General features: G+C 41.1%; 1 long non-coding RNA gene across 1 annotated transcript; it reads left to right on the forward strand.

Annotated features, from left to right (window-relative positions):
* The first annotated feature begins 3,724 nt into the window (after positions 1-3,724).
* LOC311253265 lies at positions 3,725-7,222 on the forward strand. The gene is made up of 3 exons (XR_014621660.1): positions 3,725-3,948; positions 5,243-5,330; positions 7,090-7,222. It is a non-coding gene; the product is annotated as an uncharacterized lncRNA (long non-coding RNA).
* The last annotated feature ends 2,844 nt before the right edge of the window (positions 7,223-10,066 follow it).

The following is a 10,066-nucleotide window of genomic DNA, read 5'->3' on the forward strand; positions in this document are numbered from 1 at the left end:
ATTGCAATCTTCGATGATTTTTGGCCTTTTGTCATCCCTATTGCTCACAGCAGCATCCTGATGCAGAGTGCTCATCAGAAGAACATTTTTCAGTTTTTTGGGGTGATAGGACATCAGAGTATTGGTCTCGGTGAAGGCAAACTTCGATGAGAACTGAGCCCTGTCCGTTTTTGACAGCAGTGCAGGGGCTAGCTCAGGCTTATTCCCACCTTAATGTTCCCACCATGTACAGCTTTCTTTTCAGCAGCTGCAGACCAAGGACATGTGAAGTAAAGAAGTTGTCACAGGTGATCCCTGGAGACCTCCTGTCATGTCAAGGACAACTCGCATGCCCTGATTTTTCCCTGTTTGTGCACCAGCAGGTTTGCCAGTGTATACCTGTATGTGCATAGCTGGACCTGGCATTGCATGCTGCCCATATTTTTATCCCATATTCCCCTGGTTTACTTGAGATGTACTGTTTGAATGGACAGCGACCTCTGAAGGGGACCAGGCACTCATCCACAGTCACATCAGTGCCTGGATCGTACATTAACGGCAGGAGAGACACCCACTTGTCCCATACGTCTTGAATGGGAGCAAGTTTGTCTTGTGCACAGCGATCTTCTCCTGTGTCTTTATCATCAAATCACTCTTGAGATTTTATGAAACATCTTGAGTGTCATGGTAGCACGTAAAATTGCCCTGCCAGACTTGGCATGCCATAAACTAGCTGTAGCTTCTTTACTGGATCGGTACACACCAGCGAGAATCAACATACCCACATATGGCTGCAGGTTCATTCGATCCATCTTTCTCCACTTGTTGCCATACACACGTCACCCCTCCTTGTTTGTCATGTTCAGCACCACCTCTTTCAATAGGCTTGGGCAGTAACAGGTCAAAAGTGGACTTTCTGTCATCAATATGAGACCTTGCATATGCGGTTGGACCATGCCTCTCTCTGCTGTCAACATGCATCGTCCGTCACTGAGAGGGATGGAAGACCAAATCAGTGTATCATCCTTTGACTGGAAATATTCTTCTATCTCAGCTGGGTCCTACTTCCTTGATTCTTCCTCATCAGTTGATTCTTCCTCTTCATCATCATAATAAGTGCAGTCCTCCACTTCTGACACTTCTTCCATTTCAGCTTCAGATTCTACCTCATCATCATGTTCATCATTTTCCTTCACTTCATACCCTTCTTCCATTTATGCAGCAGGCGATGTGGGGGCTTCTTCAGAGGAAGAAATAGCATGTGGTCCGTATGTTGGATCTATCACCTCATTATTATTTCCCTCCTCTTCTGACCCTGAATCCTCCTCATCAGTTGATTCTTCCTCCTCATTATCTTCAGCATTGTCCTCCTGGTCATTCATTTCCACATGGTTCAAAGTGAGCTCACAAGCCTCCTGCGCAGTATAGTGCTTCTGCCTCCTCATTGTGCTGCCTGTCTCAACACCTGTTTTTTGTTGTTGTCATAACCATTGCTTGACCCCACACATCTAACATCCAGAATCAAAGATGTTCTCGAAAGCAGTAGGGTGTGACAATTTGCTCCATTGCACCATTTTGTGCTGCGAGAGGACAACAGAAGTTATTAAATTCAACACCCATAATTCAATCAAATTTATTTTAATCATGAAAAGCATAGTATCGAACAACCCCCATTATTTTCAGACCATTTGATGAATAAAAAACATATTTTGATGGCAAAAGATTTAATTTGGGGTCAGAATGACCCCAGGACAACACAAGAGTTAAGAAAAACAAAAAACTTGAAATAGACAACTTGTTTGCTTTAACTTATCATTCTGAATTAAATACTGGTTGCACCATGACACCATTCACATATACAGTAGATTGGTTCTCACTGTTACTATGTAATTCAGTCTGCCACTGGGCTGGACTTTTCCCAGAAAAAGGAAGGTTGAATTACGGCACAAAGGAAGCACGTCCGCCATTGTGCAACCACAACAGGAAGAGGCATTGTTTTCTCCACTCTCTATCCCTATTCTCTATAAATAACCCTGCTGATGGAGGAGGCAAAGAAAGTGAAGAGGGAGAGTGATAGAAACCAACTTTAACTGTATTATGTTGGTTTTAGCAAGGGCAAAGCATACAGCGTGTAGTTATCTCAATTACCATCAATTATCATCAAGAATACCTATTAGTAAAAATCACAATTAAGTATATGATAAAGAGCAATGTAAGAAAGCTGAGGCTGGATAAAATACTTAGATGTAGAAGAGATTGAGAGGGTCAGGCCGTGGAGCCAGTATGCCTTTCCCTTTCTGATTAAAGTCCAAGTCTTTTCGGTAACTCACACCCCTGTTCGAGGTCTCCAAATTTCCTTGAAGTCCAGACTTCATGCCAGCAGAGTGGACAAAAGAACTCCAATGTCCAAATTATAATCCACAGTTGGTTGGTGAAAATGGTTAATCCATTGCACTCTTGATTCATTGTTGGTTTCGACGGTGAATTCTTTCTGCGATGTTTAGGCTGCACACATACTCCGTCTCATAGATAGATAGATAGATAGAAAGATAACTTTATTAATCCCCAAAGGGAAATTAGGTTATCATAGCAGCAGGTACATTCAAGTACAATACAATCAAAATATAAGGGCAAATATAGAAGCAATAAAGTACTATATACAGTATAAAAAACAACAAAATACTGTTTTGCTACAATCAATACACTTTTATTTTGTAGGTTTTATTTTGAAAATAGGAAGTACATGTGAACAGGTCAGGTGACTCACTTCCTTGCTTATAACCAGGAAATGAACACAAGCATGCTTCAGAGACACTGCTTTGGCTAATTTTCCCTCCTGCTTCCTGCGTTTTATGCTTTTTGATGGCATCGTTGGTATGTATTGATTTGGTTTAATGTTATTAATGATCGCAGATGGTTATTTTGTGATAATGTTTAGTTTGATAAGTTTATGCAGGAAGTCGATCGAGTCATCATGATTACTCCGCCATGACTGTTGTTAAAATTCATGTAAGGGAATAAATGCAAATAGATGTCAATAAATAGTTGATTATGCGTTAAAATACAATGGTTTACAGATAAATAAGTAATAAATACATTAAAAATAGCAGTTAAAAGCAAGCATTTTAGTTCATTTAAGAATGAGTATATTTACATGGTGTTGTGTGTGTAAGTATAAAAAAGAAGCAACTTTATGTGTTCATTATGCTCTTTGTGTGTTTTAGTTTTACTCTTTCTTACATAAATAAACCTGTGGACAACGGACAACTGTCTTCAGAGTCGTGATGTCAGGAAGGAGTTTGTCTAACTGCCAAAGTGTATCACAACACATATACGGAGGGCAGCATAAATACTATATACAATAAAATGCTTAAGCAGTTACAAAATAAGATAAAATACTGAGGTGAATAAAATAAAATGCTGAGCTAAGTGGAACTAAGTGGAACTTAAGGTGCAAGAGAAGTAAGGTGCAGTTCCATTTACAGGGATAATAATTTAAAGCGCAATAAATTATTTGTGTGGTCTTGAGTGAGCGTTGTAAAGTCTGATGGCACCAGGTAGGAATGATTTCCTGTGCTGTTCCTTAAGGCAGTGGGGTTGCATGAGTCTGTAGCTGAAGCTGCTCTTAAGCTTGTCCAGAGTTTTGTGGAGGGGGTGAGAGACATTGTTGTCATAGTTCTGTCTGTTTGTTTCTATTTCCTGTTTTACTTTGAAGTTTTACCCTTGTGTGTCGCATCCTGCTTTTCAGTTCCTCCTGTGTGTTTTTCCCTCCCAGTGCTTTTCCACTCGTTTCCTCACCTGTTCCTCTTCCCTCCTCGCTCCACCTGTTCCTGATCCCCTTGTTAGTGTCTGTGTATATACTCTTTGTTCTCCCTCATGTGTTTGTCAGTTCGTTTGGTCATTCCTCTGTGATGTTCCCTGTTGTTCCTGTTACTCCGTGTTCCTCCGTCGCTCCTCCTGTATCTCCTGGTATGTTTGGATTTTGGTTCCTTGTTTTTTCATTTGATTTGTACTTTGCTTTTGGTTGAACTTTGTTTAAGCTTTGTTGCAACTTTGTTTTTGTCATCCTGTCTCGTTTTGGGTTTGTCTATTTCTTGTGTTTTGGTATTTTGGCTTATATAATTAAAGCTTGCTTTTGTTTCCCCTTATCCTGCTGATGTGTGTGTGCCTGCGTGTCTGCACTTGGGTCCTCCATTTTTGTATAACCTTTGTCCTGACAGAATGAACTGACCCTAAAAATGGACCCAGCAGACATCTTGGATGAACTATTAAACTTAATTGAGGAGTTAGTATGCCTTCGAGGCATGTGGACGGGTTCCACCCATGAGGGACATAGAGAGGCTATCAGATCTTTGACTAACAAAAAGATTTCCTCAAAGCCCTGGTTGAGAGACAAGGTACCATCTCATTTCATGGCCTTTCTAAACAACCCTAAGCCTCAGCTACCAGCCTTCGCCGCCCCTGCCACCGGCCTCCAGAGGGTCCCAGCCATCGCTGCCCCTGCCACTGGCCTCCAGAGGGTCCCAGCCTTCGCCGCCCCTGCCGCCGGCCTCCAGAGGGTCCCAGCCTTCGCCGCCCCCCCAGGGGGTTTCCGCCTTCACCACAGGCTGATGTGGATGATCAGGATATCATCCACTGTCCCTCATCCCAACCTCCTGGTCTCCCCCAACTCTGACTTTGGAAAGTGACGATCTACACCACTTGATGTCGCCATTTTCCTTCTTTCTTTCTTCTGTTTCGTCTGTGCAAAGGATCTTAGCTCGTCTCTCCGCTCGTCTCTCCGCTCGATGAATAATGGTCTCATGATATCTTTGCGTAGGCATTGTGATGCTTCAACTTTTTCTCAACCTCAGCTTAGTACAATACTTTTAATTGATTAATTTGATCATTTAACTGTCACATTGGAACTTCATTACTTTCATTGTTATCATGTCAGCAATCATTACATGTTTGATCAATAACGCAATACAATTGGCAGAGCTCTTATACATTTCTAAATCACTGTTAGGACCAGGTTTATTGTCCTTTTTATACTTTACATCTCAACTTTTCTGACACAGTTAACGAATTTCATAGGTTCAGCGATTGTTAATCTAACTCTGACAGTCCTGAGTATTTTTCTTTGAGGTTATACCAGACAAAGGTAATTAAGAAAATCATCTGTCCATCCCCGTCACTACTACTTGTTTCACTCATTCTTACTAAACTATTCTTTTTTTTTTTTTTTTTTTAAAAACACGCTGCATCATCTTGTCTGCAAGAGGCTATGACGTGGGACATATGGGATTTCCATGACAACAGAGAGGATCTGGACCAGATGAGATGAGATGATGGATGCCCAGGACCAGTGAGTAAGTGATCCTCTCACTGAGACTACAGAAGTACCAGCAGTGACAAAGTGTTAATGAGACGCACTTAGCTTCAAATATATGCATTATATTCATTATAGGAACCTTCTTGAAGGTAATTCCATTGTTTGTATTTATACAAGTTAAACAACATAGCTATCGTCCAAATGATTCGTGTGTGTGTTTCAGAGCAGAATGACTCTGGCTGTTTTTCGAAACCGCATACTACCGTACTGCCTACATACTGCGTTAGTATATACTGTATACTGCATACTGAATGTGGGACTCAGTATGCTACTTCAGCAGGCCGACGCCGTTCTCACCGCAGTATGCAAGTTTCCCAGAATGCATTTCGTGGCGACCGGCAGCAGTAGTTGTAAAACAGGTGCAAAGCTGTTTTATTTCCCGCTGTAGTGCTGTTAATGTCACTTTATCAAGTTTTAATATTTTTTCATGCGAGAAAGTAACCGTTTAGATCCCCAATGTGTGGTTAGTTTACTCAAATGACAGCTGTTTAGTAATTTGCCTCAATGTTTTCGGAGAATTGAAGCTCCGGAAGGAGCGGGTCGTCTCAGAGGCAGCAGCCCCGTCTCCAGAGGTGTTCCGCCGGCCAACATGCGTCAGTCGTGGTCCCGGGGGAGACAGCAAGCCAGTTATCTTATCTTATAGGCTACTATGTCATATTATTTACAGATCAAGTTTAGTTCTTGGAGCTCTGTGCATTAGAAAGAACAATTCTTTTAAGTATTATTTGTTTTTATTCTGTCTGTTCAACGTCCTCCAACAAGGACGGGTGGTGGTGGGGTTCATAATGTTCACAATGATATTTTATTAGTTGTTGGTTTAACCATGGATGAGGTAATGGCTGTTATGTTATTTTCTTTTCAATGACATTCCTTGTTACATGTTCATTGCTGGATTTATGGAAAAACATCAACCAATATTGCATATCCATAATTATTATAATGGATAGTTAAAGAATACTTACACTATAACGAAAATTAGAAGTGTAACTCAAAAAAAAAAAAAATTACGCCTATTTTGAATTTTACTCGAATACAAATACTTTTCCCCCCTCAACAAATACAAATACAGATTCAAATATCGGCTGCTCTGCACACCCCTAGTATACAGTATAGCGCTGTCTCTGGAGCTCTGTATGTACAGAAATCACCAAATATTAATAATAAAAAAAATGTTTTAATTAACAGTACTTTTTTTCATTTCATATGTACAACAGCCTGGAATTCTATTGTCCCTTTAGCTTTCGTCACAATAGTCAAGTAGCCAATGCACTGTACTTATGTTATATAAACAAACATAAACGCTGTACTGCTCCGGTGTACGTGACGAGGACTTCATGATCCAGGCTCCAGCGCATTGCATTGTGGGAAACAGTAGGCAGAGTAGACTGGTCGTATGCATACTGGAAATATTTTCCGACTCAGTAGGACATCCGGGAACTTTTCGCATACTGCAGATTAAGCTTTTGTTTGCATACTGCATACTACTACATACTACATTTTGGCCAAATCAGTACGTACTAGCAGTATAGTATGCGGTTTCGAATACAGCGTTCATGTTTGGTGCCCTGGAGAAGCTGAGAGTGGACGTCAACCCACCAATCCTCCATGAAGACCCAGTGGACCACTGAACCACTCTCAGCACACAACTTGCTTCCAGGCACCAGAGCACTGTGTGAACACCTAGTGAAGTCATCACCACCCCCCGAGCCTTCAACCCATTACACCTACCTCTTCAGCCACCAGTCCAGACGATGAGGAGCGCCCCCGACCAGCACAGACGATTGTTATTTTCATCTGCTTCTTCTTCTGTGCTGCTGGATTTGGGATCACACACGCACACACACCAGAAATCAAGACGGTGAAGACAGATCATCAGATTCTCATCTTTCATGTATGATTCACAAATCTGACAATGTTTGAATCAAATAAATATTGTGTGAAATTTGACTGAAGTGTGTTCCTGAACTTTTAATGATCTCATCATGACGAGGCGTCCAAGAAACTGAAGGCTGATGTGATGCTGGCCTGACATGTCTTCTCTGGAGGCCGGTTATTTGCTGTTCAGTGCTTGAGGAAGGGCACTGTAGGTAGACATGATTGTAGTCATTATCTTTAACACTACAGTCAGTACTTAAAGCAATATTATGTAGATATTGGCTTTATAATGTAATAAATTATATTTATTTATTTATTATTTTTTTTATTTGGACAGAAGCGCAATAAAAGTGCCACTGAGGGTCACTGTCATTTATCAGTAACTCACAGGGTTCACTTCCAGTTAGGCATAGGCTATTATAAACATTTTATGATAAACATATTATAAACAAGATTTTTTTTATTTAACTTTGTATTTGCCAACTTTTACATCTGTAACATTACATAAAAATGTAGAAGAATTGGAGACTTTATTAACTTTAAGTTGGCCCATTTTTATAATATATACCAATTACAAACTTCTCAATTTGAAATACTGCCTAAATTCCATAAGAGTCTATTAACAGTTAAAATACATCTTAAGCTAAACCTTTAAGAAGGTTTGTCTTTAAATACATTTTGCTCCATTACAGGAAAAAAGACATGAAGACAAACTTCTGCTGCTGGGATGCTCATGCTCTGTAAGTCAGCAGCGAGGGTCTCTTGTTTTCTCAGAGGAATAAAAGCATTCTTTATTCCTTTGTGTCAAGTTTCTCTGCTAAGTGCAATTTCTCACCATATCTGCAGTATTAGCATCACTGTGCACACTGATGGGTACTCATATGCTGAAATCATTTAAATACCAAACAATACAGGAACAGACATCTTACTGGACCTTAGATCACTGGAGTTGTCTCATTGCACACACAGGCCGATCGCTAAACATGGGTGGGAATTTTGTTTTTTGTCAGGCTAAATCATATTCAGCTAAAAATCTTTTCCACCTTTATGTAGAGGGTTGTGTTATTGTGTTTGTGGACTAATGTTAGGCTGTGTACATGACGAGAAAGATGTTAGAATTAACCCTGTGCTGACTGAGGATCTGTACCACATTGTATGCACATTTTAGGCACATTATATTTTGGGTAAATTTAACATGCATACATCTCATTATGTTACACAAAGAACCCAAGTCCAAGAAGAATATTTTCAGTAAATGAAGCATCATCAGAAGCATCTCTATCCACCTGTCAAATCATCATTAAATTCCCATGGTCCATCTGCACAGGTGTACATGCCTGAGTAAAAGTAAAGATAGAGTGTTACAATATTACTTTGGTAAAAGTGAAATAATTTTATTTGTAGAGCACCTTTATAAACAGAGTTAACAAAGTGCTTTCAAATCAAATCAAATCAAATTTTATTTGTATAGCCCAAATTCACAAATCACAGTTTGCCTCAGAGGGCTTTACAATCTGTACAGAGACGACACCCTCTGTCCTTCGACCCTCGATTCGAGTGAGGAAAAACTTGCCCCCAAAAAAAGGCCCTTTTAACAGGGAAAAAAAAATGTTGAAGAAACCTCAGGAAGAGCCACAGAGGAGGGATCCCTCTCCCAGGACGGACAGACGTGCAATAGATGTCGCATGTACAGAGCAGATCAATGAGATCACAATGTATACAATTATAATGGATGGTTGACAGGAATGAAAGCACATAAAGAGGCATCACAGCAACAACAATGAAATGCACATGGAAATGTGATTACTAGTGATAACAGTAGTAGTGGTTAACGGTAAGGATAGTATGTAGTAATGCATTACAATAATAGTAGTGGAACGTATGTAACAGAGATATGACTAATATTAGCGACAGTAGTGGTGGGTGTCAGGCAGGGTCATGGCAGTAGGCGCATCCACGATCAGGCAGGGCCATAGCAGTAGGCGCATCCACGATCAGGCAGGGCCATAGCAGTAGGCGCATCCACGATCAGGCAGGGCCATAGCAGTAGGCGCATCCACGAACCACGACCCGGGCGCGGCCAGGATCCATGGGAGCCTGTAGGACTAGAAAGCACAAGGACTCCGGGGAAGAAGTGAAGTCAGTGACATGCAGAGATGGGGCATGTATACAGGCATAATGTATACAGATGGAGAGGAGAGGAGGAAGCTCAGTGTGTCATTTGTCCCCCGGACTGGGCCTATAGCAGCATAACTAAGAGCTGGTCCAAAACAGGCCTGGGCCAGCCCTAACTATAAGCTCTATCGAAAAGGAAGGTCTTAAGTCTACTCTTAAAGGTAGAGAGGGTGTCCGCCTCCCGGACCAAAACAGGAAGATGGTTCCACAGAAGAGGAGCTTGATAACTGAAGGCTCTGGCTCCCATTCTGCTTTTGGAGACTTTAGGAACTACAAGTAATCCTGCGTTCTGGGAGCGTAATGCTCTAGTTGGGTGATAGGGTAGTAAGAGCTCCTGGAGATATGATGGTGCCTGACCATTAACAGCTTTGTAAGTGAGGAGAAGGATTTTAAACTCTATTCTTGATTTTACAGGGAGCCAGTGCAGAGAGGCCAATACAGGAGTAATATGATCTCTTTTTTTTTAGTTCCTGTCAGTACACGTGCTGCAGCATTCTGGACCAGCTGGAGACTCTTTAGAGACTTGTGAGGGCAGCCTGATAATTGAGAATTACAATAGTCCAGCCTGGAAGTAACAAATGCATGGACTAGCTTTTCTGCGTCTTTTTGAGACAGGATGGGCCTGATTTTTGCAATGTTACGTAGATGAAAAAATGCAGACCT

This window comes from Pagrus pagrus (genome assembly GCF_965226575.1).
Source record: "Pagrus pagrus genome assembly, chromosome: 24".
Taxonomy (NCBI): Eukaryota; Metazoa; Chordata; class Actinopteri; order Spariformes; family Sparidae; genus Pagrus; species Pagrus pagrus.